The sequence below is a fragment of the Tinamus guttatus genome, unplaced genomic scaffold (assembly GCF_059628265.1).
Source record: "Tinamus guttatus ecotype Peru unplaced genomic scaffold, ASM5962826v1 Tinamus_guttatus_pri_ptg000326l, whole genome shotgun sequence".
NCBI classification, from domain to species: Eukaryota; Metazoa; Chordata; class Aves; order Tinamiformes; family Tinamidae; genus Tinamus; species Tinamus guttatus.
Genome location: NW_028288860.1, coordinates 68,597 through 79,493, shown reverse-complemented (window position 1 = coordinate 79,493; position 10,897 = coordinate 68,597).

The following is a 10,897-nucleotide window of genomic DNA, read 5'->3' as shown; positions in this document are numbered from 1 at the left end:
CCTCTAGTGGCCACCACTGGCCACCTCTGGCCTACAGTGGCCGCCACTGAAAAGAGGTCAGCACCATCCTCCTCACTCCTTCCCTTGAGGTACCTATATGCACTGATCAGGTCTCCTCAGCCTTCTCTTCTCCATGCTGAACAGGCCCAGCTCTCTCAGTCTCTCCTCATCGGTCAAATGTTCCAGGCCCCTGATCATCCTTGTAGCCCTGCGCTGGACTCTCTCCAGCAGCTCCACATCCCTCTTGTACTGTGAGGCCCAGAACTGGACACAATACTCCAGATGCGGCCTCACCAGGGCTGAGTAGAGGGGCAGGATCACCTCCCTCGACCTGCTGGAGACGCTCTTCTTAATGCACCCCAGGATCCCATTGGCCTTCTTGGCCACAAGGGCACACTGCTATCTCATGGTCAACTTGTCGTCCACCATGACACCCAGGTCTTTCTCTGCAGAGCTGCTCTCCAGAGTAGGTGGAGGAAGAAGCACAGAGCAGGAAAAGGAGGAGAACTAAAGGAAGAGGGGCAGCAGGGGAGGAAGAAAGGTGGAGGGATAAAGGGCTGTGCACCGCCTGTCCCACGCAGGGTGAGTGCCTGGCTCAGAGCTGGTGCTGTGACCGTCCCCACTGATGCGTTCTGCTTTCTTCCAAGCCTCACCAGCCTCGCTGGCTGTGGCCATGAAGAGAAGCCCACGGAATGGGAGACCTATGGCAGCAGCATGCAGGTAACATTTCCCACGGCTGCTGGATGCACAGACTTATAGTGTGCAGGAAAGGGGGATGGCTGGTCCCAGGGCTCCTGGCAGAGGTGCCAGGGAGCTCTCGTAGGCCTGGGTTCTGGAGCAGAGCTGCATAAGGGGCAGGAGCGGCCAAAGCCTCAGGGGCTGCTGCCAGAGCCTGGTGCCCTGGCTCTGTGCACCGCCTGCCCCACGCACGCAGGGGACATGAGGACATGGGGCCAGAGCCAGCGCTGCCGCTGTGCCTATCCCTTCCAATATCTACTGCTCTCTTCCAGGCTCTGGGCACCACCAGCTTGGTCAGCTGCAGTGAACCCATATCAATGGATTGGGAGAGCTCCAGCTGCAGCCTCCAGGTATTGCCCCTGCTGCCGGCTGCATGGGCAGAGCTGGGGCTGGGCCCTGCCCCTTCTCGCGGCTTCACGCTGGATTTGGGGAGCAGCCACCCAGAAGCATTGTCAAGGTGTCTGGGGGCTCTTCGAGCCAGGACATGGGGGCAAAGCTGCACAGGGTGCAGGAGCAGCCAAGGATTTGGGAGGTGCTGCCTGACCCCCTTCTGCTTGCCTCTGGGCTGCACCGGGCACAGGAACTCTCTGGCAGGACAGCAATGACAGCAGCACTTGTGGGAAAGAGTCCATGCAGCTGGGAAAGAGGATCTCCATGGGAGCCCCTGACCTGCTTCTTGTCCCTGCTAACGCCTCCTTTTCCCTTGCAGGCCAAGGTCCCCTTCACACTGGCTGCTGTGAGGAAAGGCCAGTCCTGAGGCCTCCACCCTTAGCTGCTGTCTCTGTTACATAGTTGTTATTGCAGAGAATGCTGTCATTGTTTTTATTGTTATTGTTGATATTCTTCTAGTTTTAGATCTTGTTGTTGTAATTGCAGATGCTATTATTGATATTCTTGTTTTTAATGTTATTTTTGATGTTGCTGGTCTTATTGTTGATATAGGTGTTACTATTGTTTTATATATATATTATTTATATATGTATATATCCATTAATCCTGCATTATTTATATAATATATAATTAATTTTATATAGATATTTATATCTATATTTATATATATTATTATATATTTTAAAAATAAATGCATATTTTTAAAATACATATTCCTTTGTCATTTTTAAGTGTTGCATGTTATTTCCAAGTCCACTGCAGGGACAAAAAGCTTCCCCACTGCAGGTATGTTTGTGGAGCCCCATGATTTCACATACCAGATGCAGGTGAAGGCAAGCAAAAATGTTCCCTCTAAGGACTTCCTTTGGAACATGGCTCTGGAGATGTCCCCCCCCTACAATGGGGGTAGCTCTGAAGCTTTCTCAGCTGATGGCTGAAACAACATGTCCCTGCAGTGCCCAGGCCACAGGCAAAGAGGACTCCTTTGAGGCTCCCAACCTTTTTTTCCAGGGCAACCTGTTCTTGCTGACCCTGGTTGAGCGGGGGTGGGGGGGGGGGGGTGCACCAGATGATTGCCAAACATCCCTGTGCACATCCACCATTCTGTAAAGCTACAAAAATGCTGCCTGTGTAACAAACTTCAGCGTTATAAGTCAATCAATGTTCCTTACTACTCCAGAGCACCAGGAGACAGCTTCAGCTGGCACAACATGTCCAGTGATCAAACAAGAAGCAGGTCAGGTAGCAGCTACAAATACCAACACAATCTGCACCTCAACACTACACTTCCTAACACATGCTGAGCAAGCAGACAGAAGGCAACAGCCTTCCAGGAACCAAGGGCTTGCAGCCAAGCTGCTCCATGCCTGCACTTCAGCGGTATCCAGGGACTGCTCCCATTACAAGCAACAAGTTACATGCAGCCATTAAACAACACATGGCTTCTAGTGCCCCCAAAATGGCAAGGATTTGACACCTACAGTAGCTTTGGCTAACCTCATCCAGAGATCTCGACAACTAACCAGCAGAAAGGGTGTTCACTTAGTTCTCTAGGTCTTCACAGAGAGCATCTATGCAGGCCACAACTCCAATTCCTTAAGAGTGACTTCCTGAGAATCATAAAATCACAGAATGCTTAAGGTTGGAAGGGACCTCTAGAGGTCATCTAGTCCAACCCCTTGCACACGCAGGGTCACCTAAAGCACGTGGCACAGGACTGCGTCCAAGCGGGTTTGGAAGATCTCCAGGGAAGGAGACTCCACAACCTCTCTGGGCAGCCTGTTCCAGTGCTCTGTCACCCTCACTGTTCAGAAATTTTTCCTTAAGTTCCTGTGGAACTTTTGGTGCTTCAGTTTCCATCCATTTCCTCTAGTTCTGTTGGTGGCCACCACTGAAAAGAGGTCAGAATCATCTTCCTCACTGCCTCCCTTGAGGTACTTCTAGACACTGATCAGGTCCCCTCTCAGCCTTCTCTTCTCCAGGCTGAACAGGCCCAGCTCTCTCAGTCTCTCCTCATAGGGCAGATGTTCCAGGCCCCTGATCATCCTTGTAGCCCTGCGCTGGACTCTCTCCAGCAGCTCCACATCCTTCTTGTACTGTGGAGCCCAGAACTGGACACAATACTCCAGATGTGGCCTCACCAGGGCTGAGTAGAGGGGCAGGATCCCCTCCCTCAACCTGCTGGAGACGCTCTTCTTAATGCACCTCAGGATCCCAGTAAAGTCATTTCTGGAGCCACGATTTCACCTAAGAGCAGGCAGAGATGGTAAGAAATACAGCCCTTGATTCATGCTTCACCTGTGTACCAGAAAGGGGAGTCTACATACAAAGAACTGCCTTTCATATACACAAGGGTAAACTGGAACATCTTTCTCCTATGCTGGAACCAACAGCAACCCAGCTATGACACCTTTATATCTCTCTGAGGTCTGTGGGAGCCTGGATATTTTTCTCAAGAGTAAAGCAGCAATATAGCGGTGGAAATTGGAAGACCCAACAGACACTAGTGCTCCATCAAAGTATTGAATTTTGTGTTTATCACACTCAAACACATGGTCATGGACATGTGAAAAGTTCAGCAGATTTACTGCTGTGCCATAGTAGTTGCTGTTGACTGTTGTGATGAACTGTGTATCACAAGAGCAGCAAAAACGTACTAGGATGTTAAGGCAGCACTTGAAAGTAAACTCACAATGTAAAAACAACACTTGCAATTAAACTCTTTATTCTCTATGGGGCAGCCATTTCCTATAGTTTTCTTGCTGACTCTTAATTTTCAACACTAGTGTCAGAAGAACTGGAACCTGGAGCCACACACCTCCTCAGGACACCGTCCACCAGCCGCCCAGCTAACACCATCTCTGCTGACTCCCTTGGCTCCAGTTCACCCGGCATGAGCATTACCCACCTGCGGCTCCGCTGGGCTCCTCTCTGGGTAGGGGGCTTTGGTGGAGGAGCAGGCTGTATGGAAAACTTCTGGTCAATGGATGGGGAGGCATCTTGCATGCTGCCTGGCCTCAGTTTAGGTTGCTTTTTGAGCACTGGAATATAAAGTCTTGGTGTGTGTGCTGAAAGGTAGTGCAGGGGCTTCTGAATACTCTCCAGTGGGCTCTGAGCATCTTGTTTAGAGTTTCGGGGGACTGACAGGAAGAAATTACTTAACAATTCCTCTTCAAATGGGGCTTCTGCCTCTGAGGGAATGACCATTCCAGGGAGGTTGAAGTGTGGGAGCTTTGTTATTAGTGGACTTTTCTCTAATTTTCTAGCAGGAATTTTCTTTCCTCCTAGCCTTTGAAAGTCCTGTTCCAGGTAGCTACCATCACCATCTCTTGCACGGCGTTGTTTTGCAACCTGCTTCCCACAGTTCAATCCTAAAGCAGGAGCACGCAGAGGTTGACTGCACTGAGCTAATACTGACTGCACTAGCTTATTCTCCACAGTGCTTTCTTCTGAACTGTCACGGGGATGCATTTCTTTGTCTAACTTATGCTGTTTCTTCAGGGTTTCCAGAACATTATGGACAGCAATTTTAGCATACTCTTTTAATTCCGAATGGAGATGTTTAACTCTGGAAATTGCATTTTGGATTCTACCCCTCACAAGCATGCTACTCTCTTGTGATTCAGCAGCAGCATTGTAGAATGCTCGTAACGCTTGTAAAGGTGACTTTCTTTTCTTTATGGCCTCTATTTTCCGAAGTTCAGATGCTCTAAATGATCCTTCCATTTTCTTTGTGACCTGGGTTGAGAAAGTTGTCCAAGATGGCTGACGTTGTCTCTTAGAAATAGTCTCAATAGGCAGCTCCAGGATTTCAGAAAATTTACACTGGAAGTGATGTTCAAACTGAGAAGCTACAAATGACAGCAAGGTGGATCCAACCTTCTCAACAACATCTTTGCCAATTTTGTCAAGAGAAGCCAGAGAAGTTGCTCCATCATAGTCTGGTAATTCAGCTTGCCTAGCTCTGCTTTCTCCTGATCTGCTAGCTTGCCTGGCTCCTCTGGTTATGAGATGCTCTCTGCACCTGGTTGACAGCCTGGGCTCAGAGGCGTCTGTTGTGTTACATACCAAATGCTTCCCAAGAGAATTCATAATGTTTGCTACAATTTCTGAGGCTGCCACTTCAATTTCTTGCTGGAGATCTGGAGCTGATGTCTCAGAAGACTCTGCCTTTCTAGTGCTACCACAGAATCTTCTTCCAATTACCAGAGGAGCCCTCCTTAATATGCAGACTGATGGACCAAGCTCTTTCACCCTCTCCAGCACTTCTTCAACCACGCTCTCTGCCACCTCTTCTAGTTCCTGGACTTCTGTCTGTGTAGCCCAAAGCAGCATAGCCTGGACTATATTATGCAGTTCTTTATTTAAAGACTTCTGTAACAGAAACCAGGAGGAATTGATGAGTAAATATGCTCCTTGACTTTGGCTGGTTTCCTTTTCCTCCTAATAAGCAGATCACTAGATGGGTTACAAGCAATCAGGTTTGGAAAAGTGTGGTCTCAAACCAGAAACAGCTTGAATCCACGCATAAAAAGACCATTCTTTAGAGACCTCTCTCTAAGAGATTTGATGAGGGAAAAACTGTTGTTCAGGGGACGCCACAGAAATATAGGTCTTGGAGGTCTCATGCAGCTAGAAGCTAAACATTTCTAACTTTCCAAAAAATCACTAAAGTGAGATCAAGCACATGGTACTGCAGTCACCCTGACTCTCAGTTCGTGAAAAGATGGATCAGGCTCTGCAATGGGAGTTAGTGACACCCTGGGGACTGTTATCTGGGGCTAGAGCATTATAACTGTTATCTTCAAAGATGTAAGGGATGGATGGCATACCTGCAAAAACCTTTTGCTGTCTTTCAGGTCAGACTCATTATCTTCCTTGGAGACTCCTGAAGAAAATGATGTTCTTACCTCAGGACAGAGAAATGTCTGTCCAGAAGAATTCTCCATACTGCTTTCTGCAAGAAGAAACAATCATTCATCACCGAGTAACTTCTAAGCCTGTAGTTCTACCTTGGTAAGAGGGTATGGAAAGTGAAGAGACACCACCCTTAGCTAGGCAGTTTTTCTGTTGTATGACTGATGCTCATCACTTGCTTAGAGACATTATCCTTTGGAAACCTCCACTGTCTGCTGTTTAGCCTTGTCCTCAAGGACAAGCACACAGTCCCCAGTCCTCCCAATGGTTTCCCTTCAGGTGCTGTGAGGCAGGGGGAGCAAAACAACTGGGGTTCTGTTGGGCTACACCTCGTTTCTTGGAGCCTCCTATAAAAGATTTCTGAACTAGAGGAAAGGCAAGGTTTGAGAAGGAAGGAGAGCAAAGCCTAGAGTCCTGTGAGGGAAAAAAGAGGCTTAGACCACTGCAGTTCAAACCTTTATGTACCTTGTTTTTTAGTGTCTTGGTGCTCATGCAATGGCTCACTCAGGTTGTCTTCTACACTCTGAAGTTCCTGACGAGGAGGCTCTTGGCAGCTTAGCAGCTTGCTGCTGGATAGAGTTTCTTCCTTGTAAAAGAGTTAAGAAATGCAATTAAAAAATAAGATTCATGGAACAACAAAAATGGGCAGGAATTGTGATTCAGTCCCCAGTGTTGGGGCCTTAGTAAGAATAATAAGAAACTGAAGTTTTTGGGGAACTGGACCGACGCCTAACAACCAAGCACCTGGAGGAGCACTAACCAGCTGGGAATCTGTAGCTGGCCAATGAGAACGCCGCTCCTTAGCGCATGCCCACCTGCAGCGGTATAAAGCTCTGCTGCAGACAACAGCAGAGTAGAGTTGACTTCACTTTGTGTGGAGGTGTTGTTTGTGCTGGCTTGTGGGGAGGGCCCTGGCACTTGGCGCGAGAGTGACCCTCGACACCCCAGATTTCTTCATCTTCAGGATTAGGACACAGTGCACACTGGAACAGTTGGCTCCAAGACAATCTGAAGATTTTCCTGGGAACAGGTCTCAGCAGAAGGTGGGAATAGATGCCCCCCAGGTCAAGAAGGCCCGACCCCTCCTTACAGAGGCTCCCAGGCTGGGAAGGTCCCTCCCTAGTTCATCGGGGATGTTCTCAGGAGATACTCCGACAATCCATCATGCATCAAAAGCCGAGAGAGGCTGTGTGTTACAATATCCTCCCAGAAGTCCTGAGTACCAAAACACTGCTGCAAAGAAGAGATAGTCACCACATACACCCAGTTCCTACTCACAGATCTCTGTTTGATAGCTCTCTGAGAGGTATCTTTTTTCTGAGATGAGGTGCTTTGGCATGTGGCACTAGCCATGACCTCCAAGCCCTCCTGGCAGACCTCTGAAGCACGCAGAAATCTTCTGTTCTTCTTCCCATCAACTGAAGGCTGACTGCTTGGTTCACATTCTGTATGGAATATAGGTAAAACTCCCATTTGTGTATGTTCTTCATGGAAAAGTATGTTGGTCACAGGGCTAATTCAGAGTATCCAGCTTTGAGAGCACAAATGAAAGAGCCTGTGAACAACAGTCAGAAGAGTATCTGCCTGAATGCATACCTCACAAAAGACAGAGCAGAGCTGCTGTAAGTTATGCAGATTTTTGCCACCAGTAAGCACAAGGAGCATGTTTCCCACCTGACAGCAAACACATTGAGTGCTGTTGATGTGCCCAGGTAAATCCTTGAGTACTGTGTAACTTGTGTTACTATCATGCATTCCTTTCTAATGCAGTGTCTTAGCTTACTTGAGCTGCTCTGGGTGCCTATCTGTCTCTTCTTTCGCACATGCTGCTGTTCTCGCTCAGCCTGCTGGACGCGTTTCTCTTTTTCAAGAGCCTCAAGCTTCTCCATCCTCTGTACGATTGCAGCAAGAAACCTTTAAAGACAAATAGAGATGGCTGAAACACAGCAGCTGGAGTCCTCTTGCCCAGGTCAGTCTCTGCTCAGCCACTGCCCTCATCCTGCTCTGGGGTTCCTGGCTCAAGTGCCCCAAACAGCTTCCAGCTCCTTTGCCAGGCTCCACACACAGATTGCAACACTCTAGGCACAATAAGCATCCTGTCCTGTCTCTTACCTTTCCCTCATCTCCCTCTCTCTGTCCCTCAAATTCTCTCTTTGCTCCCTCAGCAGCCACTCTCGGAGGCGAGAAATGTCCATCCCTTCTGGCAGTTCAGGGGTATCCTTTAATTTTGCCAACTGTCGACGAAGAATTTTCTGAAAGTTGACACCAGATTTTAGATTGTATTTGTCTCAGAATGCTCTCACAACACTACATGCAGACGATTCATGCTGGTCCTGAGCGGTAACACTCTGCTTCAGCCACAAACTGGGAAGGGAAGTGGAAAGAAAAGCTTCCCTCAGCACTTCAGGTGTTTGCGGATGACTCTCCTGCCTGTCCGCACCCCTGTGCCATCTCAACCCAGAACCAGGTACTTGTTTCTAAGCCAGAATGTCTGACATGCCAGCACAGCCCTTGCTGATTCTTCACTTAATGTCTTTCTGACAAAATAAATAAAACCCTAGCCCCCAGAACCACAAAGGGTACTTGCAAACCCTGAGTTTTACCTACCTGTTCTTGCTGGTACATTTTGTCAGCTTCTATCCTGAGCATGGTCAAATATTGCCTGTACTCATTGAACTCCCGCAGAGTGCAAACAACCTATGGAGAAACATCACCAAGGCTTGTCCACTTACCTATACCAGCTGCCTTCCCCACACAACATTGACCAGTGGGAGCTTCTCCACTGTGACTCCAGCCCTGCACAGTGCCTAGGGCCTTGGTTCTCACCACCCACTGGGGAGCTCTGCTCCTCACTGTCCTGCCTAGTCACGTGCTGCTTCTACAGCAGCAAGGCACAGCCTGGCAAGAGCCTGTGGGAATGCCTGGAGTGAGATTTGGGCTCCTTTTGCCCCCAGGAAATCAGCACAGCAGCCCTGTACCCTCCACCTGCAAGGGAAGACTGCAGCAAATGCTCTGGCAGCCTCTCCCTCCCCTGGAAACTCTCCTTCTCAATCTAATGGACAACCTACTTTGCCATCACTAGTGATGTAGCCTCCTCTCCGCAGTCTGTGCAGGTTGTCTTTGCGGTTGTAGTAGGCCTGCAAATGTGGGTCATGCAGACTGTTGTACTCAGTGCTCAGTAAGCGGCAGTGTGGATCTCCCAAAGCAAAATAACCAGATGGTTGATGAAGCTGTAAAATGTATTGTCCACTGCATGAGCAGGATAGAAAAGACAAGGAGAGAGACAAAGACACTTCAGAGCTTCCTCAACCCATAGGGTAGTGCTTTCAGACCTCTGAGCTTTCAGGTAATTCCTGGCTCTGCACCTAACACAGTTCTGAAATCCAAACAGAAAAATGAGGTTGTTATCAGGAGAACCACAAAATAGCACTTGTGAAAATAGAAACTGAGTTTGAATAGCTGATACCAAAATCTGTCCCATCACTCTGAGGTCACAAAAAAACACCACAGACTGCAGGGCCAGAGCAGTGTAGGCAGAAAATGGGAACATTTCCCCTACCCCCAAGCAAAGGAGGCATCCAAGCCAAGCAGGAAGGAAGGCAGGAAATTTCCACACCATTTTTTTTTTTCTGTCCTGATGCTTCGAAGTTAGCAAATCTCTAAACCACTGTGAGCAGTCTCCTCAGAGCTAGGCGGTCCTAAGGAGCATGTTGGCAAACTTTGGCTCTAGGTTGTATCTGTGTTGGGAACATGTATCCAAGTCTGGAAGTAAAAAGATACTTAATACATTTGCCTAGAAGAGAGACCCTGGCATTGATAATACAGAGGAATAAAGCAGTTTTGAATCTCCCTGATGATAATGATTGTGACCCCTCTCATTTCTTCTCTAAGCTGCTCAATCTACCTGGGCAAGCTGATGATGAAAAAGAAGGAACTTTCCTGACTCTTTTCTGCTGCTTTTACCTTTTCTCCCAGCTTGGTCCGGTAGAAGACAGGGTTGGAGCCAGGCAGCAAAGGGATTTTGGCCCCAAGGGGGATGTCCAGCAGCTTAGTACATCCTACTACCATGTGTTGTCTTCTGCGCCCAGGCTGGAAAGATAGAGACATTTGTAGGCATTCAGGCCATGGTCTCAAGAACCTTCTTGCACAGTACTTACCAGAAATGCTCTTTGAAGACTCCAAATAGGCAGAGTGCAAAGAGTGGCCTATTCAAAAGCCTGTCACTGCTTCATCACCTCCTTCCCTAAAATCCAGTCCTTGTAAACCAAACTCAACCTCTCTGTACAGCACCCTCCCGCCTGCTGAGCTGGGATGCAGGAGGGCAGACAGACAGGGCTTTGGAGGACCTGCGCCGATCTCACCCCATCTCTGTCATTCCCACTCTCCTCTGCACTCCTGCATGCTGCAGAGCAGGCCTGCATGGCTGCCAGCTCCCAAGCTACACCCTCTCCCCCTGTCCAGCACACACCTCACCCCTTTTCTCCTTTGCGCTCAGAAGTCCACCTATATTTCGTAGTCCAGCAGTGAGATAGTGCTCCATGATCCCTTTCAGGAGCCGTTCTGGAGCTGTGGCCCTTCACTGGCACCACTTGCTCGAGCAGCAGCCAGCTCCAGCCACCTCAGGCGATATCCCAGCAATCAGCAGTCCTGTAACCATTCCGCATTGTTGCATTGCGCTGCTGTTCCGCTGCTGCCAGGACACCTCAGGCCAGCCCACAGCCCTGGCTTGTACTTGGCTTGCCAGAGAGGTCAACGCCAAGAACAACTAAGTCCTTGATGAGCCCAGAGCTGCGCTCTTGGCCTTTTCTAAGCACCAAGCACAGCACCCAAGCCTGTAAATCAGTAGTCACAG